This window comes from Pelophylax lessonae, assembly GCF_965119305.1.
Source record: "Pelophylax lessonae genome assembly, chromosome: 1".
Lineage (NCBI taxonomy): Eukaryota > Metazoa > Chordata > Amphibia > Anura > Ranidae > Pelophylax > Pelophylax lessonae.
The window spans coordinates 732,904,913-732,918,815 of NC_138768.1; the positions used below are offsets into that span (position 1 = coordinate 732,904,913).

The 13,903-nt window shown below is 39.7% G+C and overlaps 1 protein-coding gene and 1 pseudogene across 4 annotated transcripts in view; both read left to right on the forward strand.

The window, feature by feature from the left end:
• The window catches only part of SGCZ (sarcoglycan zeta), a 1,591,429-nt gene that overhangs the window by 1,303,097 nt on the left and 274,429 nt on the right, over window positions 1-13,903 (forward strand). The gene's annotated exons all lie outside the window — the stretch shown is intronic.
• LOC309544775 (piggyBac transposable element-derived protein 4-like) lies at window positions 3,714-5,591 on the forward strand (annotated as a pseudogene). Its single transcript has 2 exons — window positions 3,714-3,774; window positions 4,936-5,591. The product of its transcript is annotated as a piggyBac transposable element-derived protein 4-like (transcript).

The window sequence follows — 13,903 nt, forward strand, 5'->3', positions numbered from 1 at the left end:
ACCCAATAAATGCCCCTAAAAATGCCTAGGGTTCTGGGTCATGCCCCATTAACTAATAATCACACAAAAAAAAAAAGTTCTTAAAAATTGTGATAAAAAAGCCAATTATTGAAAAAATTAAAAAAAAAAGAGAGATTTTTTGATTTTTACTTTGGATTTAGTATCTGGGGGGTCTAAACTGTGTGCATGTGAAGTTTCAGCTCTGTAGCATGTCCAGAACCATGAAAAAAAATATATATTTTTTCAGTAGAACAGGGATGTGGGTCGGGACCCTCCTTTTAACTTTAACACCTATATGATCTTTTTTTCTGGTTCTGGACATGCTACAGAGCTGAAACTTTACAGGTACACCTTTTAGACCCCCCAGACACAAAATCACACAAAAAAAGTTCTTAAAAATTGTCATTTTTGATAAAAAAGCCAATTATTGAAAAAATTTAAAAAAAAAAGAGATTTCAGATCTGGGGGGTCTAAAAAGTGTACATGTGAAGTTTCAGCTCTGTAGCATGTCCAGAACCAGAAAAAAAAGATCGTTTGTATTAGAAAACTTTCTGACAGGGGGTTTGCTTTGCTCCTGTAACACCTTGCCGGTTTAATAGAAGGCATGTTTTTGGGATCTTTGCAGTCAGGAAAAACATCTGAACTTGTGTATAGTGGTACTGTGCACAAGTTCAGATAATTTGTCTGCCTCCAAAACCCCCCAAAAAATGCCAGCAAAAACACACCTGGGCATTTTTTTTTTGACGCTAGCGTTTTTTTGGCATTTTTTTGGGTTCTTTTGAGGCAGGCAAAACATCTGAACATGTGTATAGGGGGTATATATACACATATATGTCTGAATATATACCCCTAGACATATATAGGTGTGATAGTAGCAGAAATATATTACTGTAAATGATTTCATTAGCGCAAGCATTTATTTCTGCTACTATCACACCTATATATGTCTAGGGGTATATATTCAGACATATATGTGTATATATACCCCCTATACACATGTTCAGATGTTTTGCCTGCCTCCAAAACCCCCCAAAAAATGCCAGCAAAAACACACCTGGGCATTTTTTTTTGATGCTAGCGTTTTTTTGGCATTTTTTTGGGTTCTTTTGAGGCAGGCAAAACATCTGAACATGTGTATAGGGGGTATATATACACATATATGTCTGAATATATACCCCTAGACATATATAGGTGTGATAGTAGCAGAAATATATTCCTGTAAATGATTTCATTAGCGCAAGCATTTATTTCTGCTACTATCACACCTATATATGTCTAGGGGGTATATATTCAGACATATATGTCTATATATACCCCTTATACACATGTTCAGATGTCATGTTTGACATTAAACATGTCCTCAAAAAAGCACTGGCAGTGGCAGCCCCTGCAGCATAAAAAATGCTTGGCTGGTGAGAAGCCATATTCCAGTTACGAAGCTATTCAGAGAAATGATCATTTCTCTATAGTGGTCACCCTGCTATGGAAGGGTTTTGTCACCCTGCCATAGCAGTCACTGCCAGTTAACCCTACACTACACTACGGTCCCCTTACACTTAACACTTTCCCTACAGAAACTCAATTTTTGAAGCTAACTTAAGTGTAAAGGAGCACTCTAACTACACTAGATATCCCTTTCCTCACACTAAAAATAGCTAAATGACACTTTTAAAGTAAAATTAACAGAACTGCTTCCATTCTCTTCCATGTCCACTATAACAATGCTAGGAATATGGCGGGGGCGATCTTATATACTGGGGGGCGTATTCACTAATGATTGGTCTAGGGACCCCCTAGTCACTCCAATCACATTCCTAGCATTCTCCTGCCCCCTCAATTGGCTTTTGCTAATGGTTCTGGTCCAATCACGGGCTTTTAAAGCCCATTTCCTGAAGCATTGCATTTTGGGCGGTTCTGGTTGCCGAATTCCGAACTTTTTGGGCAAAAAGTTCTAAATTCGGCCGAACCTCGAACACCCAATGTTCGGGTCGAACCGATGGTGGACCCGAACCGTTCGATCATCCCTACATTTAACCCCTTGATCACCTATACTGTTAACCCCTTCCCTGCCAGTGTCATTATTACAGTAACAGTGCATATTTTTAGCACTGATTACTGTAGTAATGTCACTGGTACCCCCAAAAGTGTAAAAAATGTCAGTTAGGGGTCCGAACTGTCCGCCGCAATGTCGCAGTCCTGCAAAAAATCGCAGATCGCTGCCATTACTAGTAAAAAATCCAAAAACATTTCAAAATAACATAAATCTTTCCCGTAGTTAGTAGACGCAATAACTTTTGCGCAAACCAATCGAACTACGTTTATTGCAATTTTTTTTACCAAAAAAATGTAGCAGAAAATAAATTGACCTAAAATGTTAAAACATTTTTATTTTTTTATTTTTATTTTTTGAGAATGTCATATAGCAGAATGTGAAAAATATTGTTTTTTTTTCATAATTGTCGATATTTTGTTGTTTATAGCGCAAAAAATAAAAATCGCACAGGTGATCAAATACCACCAAAAAAAAGCTCTATTTATGGGAAAAAAAGAACGTAAATTTTGTTTGGGTACAGTATCGCACGACTGCGTAATTGTCTGTTAAAGTACGGCAGTGCCGAATCGCAAAATAGGGCCTAGCCATTAAGGGGGCAAATCCTTCTGGTCTTAAAGCGGATATGTACTGTGTCTTTACAAAGTTTAGAAATAAAACAAGATTCTAAGAAATATGAACGCATAATAACCTTTACATCAACCTGTTCTCTTTAATATGGTTATTTAAACAATTTAAAACATATCTTTCCTCCAATATATTTTTGTATGAAATATACTTAAAGTGATAGTTGTGTATACAGTATTGTTTTATTCACAGAAAGTCTCACTAAAGTAGCTGCTAACAATGAAGGATTGGCAGAATCAAAAGTGTAACTGTTAAATAACATTTACTTCCCTATGTGCACGTCAGGATGAGGACACCGTATGGCTTCCTGTATTTTCAGCAGTACCACACAGCGTTGAAAGTATCAAGTTTGTCAATTCTATACACTATTCTTCATTTCAAAAATATATAATTAACCCGGTTTATCTATTCATTTGATTAAGTGATTTGAGTCAGCCTCTAGTCTCTGGGGATGATGGCCTTGGCCACATTAATTAGATGTATGTGGAAAGATTTATGGGATGTGGAGTTGGGGTGGGCAGTAATATTAAAAAAAAAACTGACTTCTGGTGAAAGTGGAAAGGTAACCCCCAAGACCTTGAGTAAAATGCTTTGTACTTTTTCCACAATGTTTACTGTCCAGGCAAAACCATAATAGTTGTGAAATTGTACCTTTTTCCTTTTGACAGCACCACTACATATCAGGAGTTTGGCCATTTATCCTGTGAAGAATATTTGGTATTCAGTATCCACGAGTCATAATTTTGGATTTGGTCTCTTGGCCGTGGCTGCTGAGGGAGCTGATATGAGTCATGTGTTATCTGATATTGTGAGGATAACTTTTCTTTCTCAATTTAATTTTATAATAGTCTCAGTATATACCCAGGAGATCAGGTGTTCTCCCATGCATGCAATCTTAAAGGAGTGTTTAGTGTTGTAAAGCAGGAGATGTTATGGGTATCATTTAGATAGTGGTGTCCCTGGAAATATATGCACTGTGGAATAGAGCTTTGGCAGGAATAAGCTATTAATCTTAACTAAAAAGTTTTAACTATTCATGGGTGCATCTGAGACCAATGTCTGTGAAATTATTGGAGGGAACTCTGGATCAGAGGGCAGTATGTAGAAGAGATGGCTAATTTTATACGTATGAATACTAAGTCTTCCATGGTCGCACTGATTAACAGGTGTTTTGCATCTTGGTCTGGAATGGTTTGAAACATAAGGATTGTTAAGGATGAGACAGGCTGAAGTCACCATCTTTGTTCCATAATGGTCCATTATTTGTAGTTTCAATATATTTTTGTTAAGGTGTGCTACCTGGTAAAATTTCCTGAGATATGGGACATCTAGTCTATCTTTATTGTTAAATGCTTTTAAATTTCAGTTGCTTATCTGCCCAGAAAAAATACGAAAAATCTTTGTCTAGTTGTTTTAAAAAAAAAAGGAGGAGCTGAGGAAAATCGAGATAGCTTGAAATAAGTATAATCATTTGGAAGAATGTTCAATATCAGGAGGGTGGTGCATCCCAACCATTATTAATATTATTGTTGTTGTCAGTGAGGTAGCAACTCATACAGTTGTGGACAAGGTGTTCAAGAAGCTTGGAGGTGAATGGGAGCAGGGAAATGGGTCTTAAGTTATTCAAACTGGTGAGGTTTAGTGAGGGTTTTTAAGTAAGGGGTAACATGTGCATGTTTGAGCAGAGAGGGAAAGGTGCCTGAAGAGAGGCAGAGGTTAACCTTCCTAGCGGTATTCCCGAGTGTGGCTCGGGGTTAAATTTCAGTGGCAAAAGCGGTAACCCCGAGCCACACTCGGGGTAGCGCTAGGAAGATCGCTGGATCCTGGTAGAGGGGTTACTTACCTTTTCCTGGGATCCAGCGATGTATGCGGGCGGTGAGCGGCGGCGGAGCTTATTCCCGATCCTCTGTGTGCCCCGTCTTCCGTCTCCTGCGACGTGACGTTCGCAGGGGGGTGGAACCGGCGGCAAATTCAAAAAGTAAATGCACAAACACACTGATACACTGTAATCCTATTGGATTACATTGCCAAAATAAAATAAATTTACCTTTGGTTGCCCCCCAGTGCTTTCTCCATTGCACTTCCTGCCTTTTTCCTGTACCTTGTGTCTGGACACTGCAGAGCGACCATGGCATCAAACAAGCGCGCCGCAACCTCAAAAGTGGCATATGACCTGCTGGGCGACAGCGACAGCTATACAGAATCGCTTGCAGAATGGAGTGATAGCAATTCGTGGGAAAGTTTGTCATCGGACACAGAAAGCGATTTCAGCGATGATGCTGCGACTGTGCCCAGCGATGTGCGGACTTGGTGCTCGATCGACTGCGGTACGGAGCACGTATCGCCCCCAAGGTTCCCATTTACCGGAGCACCTGGTATCAAAGTGGATGTTGAGGATGACAACCCCTTGGCATACCTGCAACTCTTTTTGACCGATGAGGTTATTGAAAAGATTGTTGTGGAAACCAATCGGTACCAGGAGCAACAAGCCGCAGCGCATCAGCGGTTTTCAAGGAGCAGGATGTAGAAACCCGTGACCAAAGCGGACATCTGGAAATTTCTTGGCCTAATTATTCTGCAGGGAGTCGCGGGGAAACCCCTGCAGAAGTGGTATTGGACCACCAACAAATTACTGGCCACTCCTTTTTTTGGCACGGTTATGTCGGAGTACAAATTTTTGCTCATTATGAAGTATTTACACTTTGCAAATAATGACAAATTTGATAAGACTTTTCATCCAGATCCGAAGCTCAAAAAGATTTGGGACATTTATCAACTAATTTTGAAAAATTTCCAGCAGTCCTATGTCCCAGAAAGAGACATTTGTATAGACGAAAGTCTAATGGCCTATAAAGGGAGACTCAGCTGGATACAGTATATTGCATCCAAGAGAGCACGTTTTGGCATAAAGTAATTTATGCAGTGTGAATCCAGCTCTGGATATATTTGGAATTCAGTCCTATACACCAGGAGAGGAACCAAATTCAACGAAAGGTTCAGCAGCTATGGAATGGCAAGCGCTTCAGTTCTGACGCTGATTGAGCCTCTGCTGAATCAGGGGTACTGTGCCACCACAGACAATTTTTATACATCTCCAGAACTGTTTGAGTTCCTTCTACAACACAAGACGGATGTGTATGGGACCGTTAGAGCTAACCGGCGTGACATGCCCCCCACCTTTGCCAACAAAAAGCTCAAGCCCGGAGAAATAGTTGCCTGGCAGAAAGGAAAAATGTTGGCACTGAGATGGCGGGACAAAAAAGATGTGTGCCTGATGAGTACCATTCACAACACCTCTACTGTCATCTTTCATACAAAAGGTGGAAAAGATGTTATGAAACCGCAACTGGTCATGGATTATAACAACACCATGGGAGGTGTGGACAGAGCTGACCAGGCCATGACTTTCTATCCGGCAATGCGGAAACAACAGAAAAAATATTATAAAAAATTTCAGGCGTCTCCGGGAACAGTGTTTATGGAACGCATTCATTCTCCTAAAAAGAGTGACAGGCCTGTGGTTCATGCGGACTTTGTGTGGAAAATTGCTACGCTCATATTTCTCAGGCACCAAACACCAACAGTAAGTAGATCCGGACACCATGCTGCTGGTGTTGTGAACCCTGAACGTCTGAACGGTCGTCACTTTATGGACCACATTCCACCAACCGAAAAGAAGTCTGCACCCACAAGGATGTGTGTGGTTTGCTGTTCCAAGCGTGACAACACTGGATGGAAAATCAGAAAAGAAACGTGGTACTACTGTCCTGCCTGTGACGTTGGACTTTGTGCTGTACCCTGTTTCAAAATTTTCCACACCCGGCACGTTTATTGAAGCAATATGACCACTAATATTGCATCCTTTTTGGAAAAAAAAAATATATATTGCATCCTTGTTTGACAAAAAAAAAAAAATGTCAGTGTTTTTGATTACGTTATTTACTATAATTTATTGAATAAAAAGTGTTATTTTTTGGAGAAAAAAAGTGTTATTATTATTATTATTATTATTATTATTATTATATTATTATTTGTTATTATTTTATAGTTATTTATTATATTATAATTTAGGATTTTGTGTTTCAAACTTTATCATACCTGGGATGTTATAAAGAAGAACGCACAGTAAAAATAAATCATACATAAATAGTTGGTTTGGGCTGCTCATCCTTAAGAATTACTAGCAAAATAATGGTACCGCTTTCAGCACCGATAAATCCGAAATAATTATACCGCCAGGGAGGTTAAAGATGTCCGTTAGAGAGTTTAGAATAGAGCAGGAAGGTGGTCACAGTAGTTGTGAGGGAAGAGTGTGGAGTGTGATGTTGGATCTGATGTGTTGGTTGGTGAAGGAAGCTGGATGTGGGATATCTCATCACGAATTGTGTTGATTTTGTTTTTAAAGTGATTGGCAATCTCCTGGGCAGTAAGCAAGTTGGTGGGTTTAAGCAGTGGGGGTGAAGTAAGAAATTAAGGGTAGAAAAGAGTTGATGCGGTCTAGATGAGAGGGTTTTGATGAGAGTGGTGTAGTAGGTTTGTTTAGCGGAATGGAGGCGGGAGTAATATTCGAGAAGGGCAGATTTGTAGAGGGTGAAGTCTTGTAGGGATTTCGTTTTACGCCACACTTGCTCAAGAGAATTGCTTTGTTTCGTAAGACTTCTGGTGTCATCTGTTTGCCAGGGTTGTAGCAGGTGGGACCTGGTTCTGCATGTAGAGAGGGGACACAGGACACAGCCGATGACTGATCACTGCACCAGCCTGCTGCCAGTACCATGTGATCACTGTGACCAGATCACTTGACAATTGTAAAAAATGGATGGCTTACTTTCATGCCATCGTTTGTATACTATTGTGTTGCTAGCTGTGATTGGTCACAGTGAATGCATGGTACAGACAGGCCAGTCACAGCCCATCTGTACCATGTGATTAGCTTTAACCAATCAGCTAATCACTTTAAAATATACTAAATGAACCAGTTTCATGCAGCAGAAATTGTTGCTAATACTAGGGATTGACCGATTAGCAAAGCCAATATATCGAGGGCCGATCTGCACTTTCCCCGATATATCAGAATCAGCCCCTGAGGTTACCGATATTGCCGATAGTTCAGGAAAGTGCTGTACCAGAGTGATGCCTGAAGCGCAGCCAGAAGCATCACCCCGGGAATCATCGTTCGTAGCCAACAGTCGGCTGTCTTGTAATGACAACTGATGCGGCTGAAAAGCTGCTCGGCTCGGACGTCTCCCCCTCTTCCGCCGCCTTCCGCGGCTCACCTGGAGACCCGGGCATCATACCTGCACGGCCGCTGAACAGAAGACCCGATCAAATCCGCATTCGGTATATGCACAATGCGAGCCTCAGCGTGATGACAGATTGGTCCCTCCCCTGCTTATTACGCCACAGGGTCAGATGTCCTTCTTCCTCTTTTAATGAAAGATTGAGCATATGCAAGCGAATTCCTACCAAAGGACACTCTATGGACTGATGCATTGTTTGTTTTGTTTTGTTAATGTTTTATATGGTTTGATATAATATGCTGATTCTGAAAATTGCTATGCAAACAGATTTAAAGTGATACTAGCACATTAGCATTTGGGAGTGCGGCACCACTTTTTAATATAATACCACGTATTCAGACATCATTGGTTGCAGTACCAAATTTTCACCACTGGCAGTGTTTTACTCCCAACACAGGATTTTGCATTTTCAGTCCTTTTGTAAGCAGATTTCCTCACCGGACTTCCAACCACTTCACCAATATTAGACACAAAGTCAGTCTCTTTCACATTTTTATCAGCAATAGTATTACCACTCCATTTGGCAGGAGATTTTGCAATCTTCATTTGCATGCATCGCTTCAGGAACCATTCCTCTGTGGCACATTCTCTGGCGCATTTCCCTATGCGACCACAGGGTGAAACAACAGATGCCCTTCTAGGCATCACAGACTCTCGGGCATCTCAGCCCTCTTTGTGGAAATGAGCCACCTCTCCACTGCAGCTCCACTATCCAGACAATACTTCCTCTTTTGTTGCCATGGGGGACTGCACTCTCCTAGCAGAACTTTTCCAGTGCTCTCCAACTAAGAGTTCTTCTTGAGCCCACCATGACTCTTTACATCAACACTCCACCATCCACCAGTCTCTTTATTGACATTGGCTTTGTTGCTACATGCAACAACACTCATCTTTGCAATTATGCACACAACAGTTCCTCAGAAAAAAGTTTGGCGTACTGTCTCTTTAAGACTTGCAAGACAATACACATTTAGCTGCTCACACAGCAAAGCACAAACAGACAGTCTTTGGCATGCGAGGATCTGGATTCAACCATCTTCTGCCCCCCTGGCATTCCTTCACCAATTGGGGGTTGTTTAGCTCATTGGTAGTACAAAACAGTGAGTTTACTCCACACCAGAAGTCAATTTTAGGACTTTTTCTGCCCACTTTTATTTGGAAGAAAGCAAAAAGTTCACAAATGAAAGCCTTTCCATGCAAGGGTTCTCACCATCAATATGACAAAGAAATGAACAATATTCAGCCTTGAGGCTCTCTCTACAGCTCTAATGTTTAACTTTGCAGTTGTAGTCTTCCTGAATATCTATAATACACAGTTCCAGTGCTTGAGCATAGATGCTGTACCTTAGCTCTGTGTCTTTTCTGCAGCATCCCAGCTTCTCAGTCTGTCCCAGACTGTCTCTCTTGCTCAGGCTCATGCCTCATTCTGTCCTGTCCTGGATAATATGGTGCAACATACACCTCTCACAGCTTCCTTGCATTTACTGGCCCCCTCGGGAGGGTGGGGCCCTGGCCCTGGCCCTGAGCTCTAACCCTGGCTCTAAGATTAATGCAGCACGCACCTGCATCATTAGTGTGCCTGCTTCCAAAAAACTTGACCCAGACATTATATTAAACAGTGGCATGGGTACGCCCTGGCACAATGTTTAGGTCTCTACCCATTCTGATACCATCTGCTTACTTTAGAAAACTACAAGCACTGCTTAGTTGATATGTTTGACAAGGTAAGAATTCCAGACTTATTCCAGACTTACCCACACCAAACTTATCAAACATAGATCGGTAGGGGATAGGGGGTATGTTGACTTCAGAGACTATTATAATGCTTTCTTACTAGCTCAACTTAAAACATGTTTCACAACTGCCAGTCACTGCCTATGGAGAGAAATGAAATCTCTCCAAGTCTAAGGCATCATTGCTCTATAGCTGGCTAATTAGCAACCTCCCACTACAAACTTTGAAAATAGTCCTCTTCCCTATATAAATGTCTCCGCTGACATCTGATGCCCCATAGGGATGCATGGGGGGACCGTTCAGATCCGCCAAAAAAACTGACAGGTGGATCTGAATGGTCCGCCTGTGTGAAAGGGGCCTAAATGTATATAAAGAAAAACTAATTGATATCTGTGAATTGCCTTCAGCTGGTCTTACAGACTTTGGTAAAACTACAATCAAAGCCCTTTGTCCAGCTGAGGTGAATATAAAATCAAATCATGACAGACATAATTTAATATTTGGTACTTCTGACTTTTTAAGTTCATTAGAGTACTTTGTAATTTACTGAAAGCCAAAACTGTGAATAGAGCTTTGAAAAACATTTATTAAGAAAGGTATGCATTAAGCAGATTTATACTTCCAAATAAAACATTAAAAAATTACTTAACTTTCAAGGGTCAATTTTAAAATCTAATGGCTTAGCAAATGTTATAGAATTTATTAAGATGAAAGTAACAGAAATGAAATATAAGGCAATATATTTAGAATACATTGTAACACGTTCACCACTGGATAAACATGTATGACCTAATGTATAACAGTACTGTTTTCAGAAGCAAACATTAATACTGACATGATACATTTGTGCATCTTTACAAGGCATTTCTCAAACAATAAAAAATATGTTTCTATAAATCAAAATAAAAATCAAATCTGTATGCTCCACATTGTATAACAGTGTCTGGAAAGACGTTATCATTTCTGTGAAATTGATATAATATATTTAGAAACAAAAATACATGAGTATTTTCCCATAGGGAATGTACAATTCCAATCAAATCTTTCAGGTATCTTTGATCTTTTTGTTTTATTTTCTCTATGATTTTGAAAATATTCTTGTTATCTTATGCTTTATTTCAGGCTCAGTTTTGCAGAAAATAGGATTACCCATACAGTATAGAAAGAGGGCAGTGCTTCAGGAGCTAATATGTATATATATATTTAATAATGCAAACCTTGACTGAAGGTCCTACAAAATCCCTGTTAGCAAATTTAGGGGTTATGAAAAAGAAGAAGGAGGCACAAACACCTAGTGCATTACCCGTGGTCACCTTAATGTTTTATTAAAATACAAAAACATACTCACAAACAAGAAGAGTAAAATCGCATTACGAGGGTCCACCACACGTGGAATGGATCATGTCCCTGTAAATAGGACCGCTAACACGTTTCAGGAGTCAAGCTACCTTCAAGCTCCCTTTTTCAGAGCTTCGGAGCTCTGTGGAAAGGAGATGAAAACAGATGCATAAAATTACATACACTGAACAAAATTATAAACGCAACACTTTTGATTTTGCCCCCCTTTTTTCATGAGCTGAACTCAAAGATCTAAGACTTTTTCTATGTACAAAAAAGGGCTATTTCTCTATAATATTTTTCACAAATCTGTCTAAATCTGTGTTAGTAAGCATTTCTCCTTTGCCGAGATAATCCATCCACCTCACAGGTGTGGTGTATTAAGATGCTGATTAGACAGCATGATTATTGCACAGGCGTGCCTTAGGCTGGCCACAATAAAAGGCCATTCTAAAATGTGCAGTTTTATCACACAGCACAATGGCACAGAAGTCATAAGTTTTGAGCAATTGGCATGCTGACTGCAGGAATGTCCACCAGAGCTGTTGCCCGTGAATTGAACATTCATTTCTCTGCCATAAGTTGTCTCCAAAGGTGTTTCAGAGAATTTGGCAGTCCATCAAACCAGCCTCACAACCACAGACCACGTGTAACCACACCAGTCCTGGACCTCCACATCCAGCATCTTCACCTCCAAGATCATCTGAGACCAGCCACCCGGACAGCTGCTGCAACCGTTGGTTTGCAAAACCAAAGAATTTCTGCACAAACTGTCAGAAAACGTCTTTGGAAAGCTCATCTGCATGCTCGTCATCCTCATCGGGGTCTCGACCTGACTGCAGTTCGTCGTTGTAACCGACTTGAGTGGGTAAGTGCTCACATTCTATGACGTTTGGCACTTTGGAGAGGTGTTCTCTTCATGGATGAATCCCGGTTTTCTTAGATCTTTGAGTTTAGCTCATGAAAAATGGGGGCAAAAACAAGTGTCGCATTTATAATTTTTTACAGCATATCATTAAAAGGTTATAAAACAGAATGTGTAATGTGCAAACATATGAGAGATACAATAACTTCCCTGATAGAGTAATAGTCCTACCTTGCCCAGACAAGCCTAAATACAAATACTGTAGAGCTAGAAACATGATAGTCTAACAATTCAGGGGCCAGTGGTACAGTAAGAGGTGCAGTGGTCTTGATGCGTTTTGCAACTTGTTTACTTCATCAGGAGACCCTAATGTGCAAGGGAGTAAACCATAGGTAATGTATTACAGACATGTGCACAAACCAAATAGCCCATCAAATTCATAGGCATTACATACTCACATATGGATACTCCAATCAGTCATGTGTGTGCAGCACTGCAACCAATGAGAGAATATTCTGAACCTCCCAGACAAAAATGAAAACTCTCTCTGAAAGGCCCTTTAAGTCCTAATGGATCATAACAATGAATTTAAACGTTAGAAAGAGTATAATACTTGAACTTTAATCACAGAAAGGATATGTATGTGACAAGGAAAATTACGTGATCAACAAGGAGTGCACAAATTACATGCATTCAATTTAAAATGATGAAGAAAGATCTGGATGGATGGAACATAAAGGCCAAAGAGCAGGGGCACCCTATTGAGAGATATGCCAAAGATGGGCCCAACTATAAAAAAAGAGAAGACCAGATAACCAAATGGGAAAAAAAAATTGTTTTAAATAGGGGAAAGGGGAAAGGGGAGGGGGTAGGGGCCAAAACCTTTCCTAAAATATGCCCCAAAAGTAGGCCATAGCTAGCATATTGATAAAACAAAGGACTAAGGTCATACCTACTGTAGAAAATAGAGCCGGTCCAAGAGCCAGGCAGCAGTTCAAAACAAAAGTTCAGGCAATCAACACCAATACTGCTGTTACAGAGCCCCCTATGCCCCAAAGCACCCCCTACCAGGCTGCATGCTCAGATAAGGGTCTATTGTATTTTTGCACAAAGTTATATGAACTGGGATATTTGATGTGCATCAGCAAAGTATTTACTCTACTGGAATATTGTATTTTTGCACACTGCATTGTTTGCACATTGTATATTGTACATTTGTACTTTGCGCTTTCATCAATATACCTTAGCTGAGGCAGCACCACCACTCACTAACCCAAATAGCACATTTTAGAGATTAAAAGTTGCAAAAAAGGTAAATTTTGTTATTTCAATATTTTGAATATTTAAAAAATCAAATTGCTCTTGATTTCAAATACATATTAACTATTTTTGATGGAGCAGCCAAATTTAGGAAATAATAATGATAATAACAACAACAACAATAATAATTGCTAGGAGTCATGGGAGACAATATGAGAGTCAGGGAATAGGCAAATTTCAGCAATAATAGTTCAACTAAACTTCATTTCCATAAGCAGCTCTTCTAAAAGCTGGTTAGCTGAACTGAATCATATTCTTTATGATGTGGGGAAGCTTTGGAGGCTGAGAATATGCATATTTTAGTCAGAAACATCATTAAAACTTTTTTTTCAAGACACACTAAATGAAAATTGTACACATTAGAGGAATTGATTAAAATATCAAGAAGAAATAGAAACTTACAGCATTTTTTATTCAAACTTTATAGAAGGAAATATCAGGAGCAGGATGAAGTACAGTGTTTTTTATCCAGAAACGGTCAATTAAAATGTTAGACTTTTTGTTAGTTATTTTTGTTATTTTCATCAACAACATTTTAATGGTACTGATGTTCTGCACTAAAATGACACGGTGGGGTTGATTTACTAATGATAAATAGACTGTGCACTTTGTAATTACAGTTTCACTCATTTTCCCCATAGCTTAGTGAAAGTGGTTCTGTTGATTTCCTTT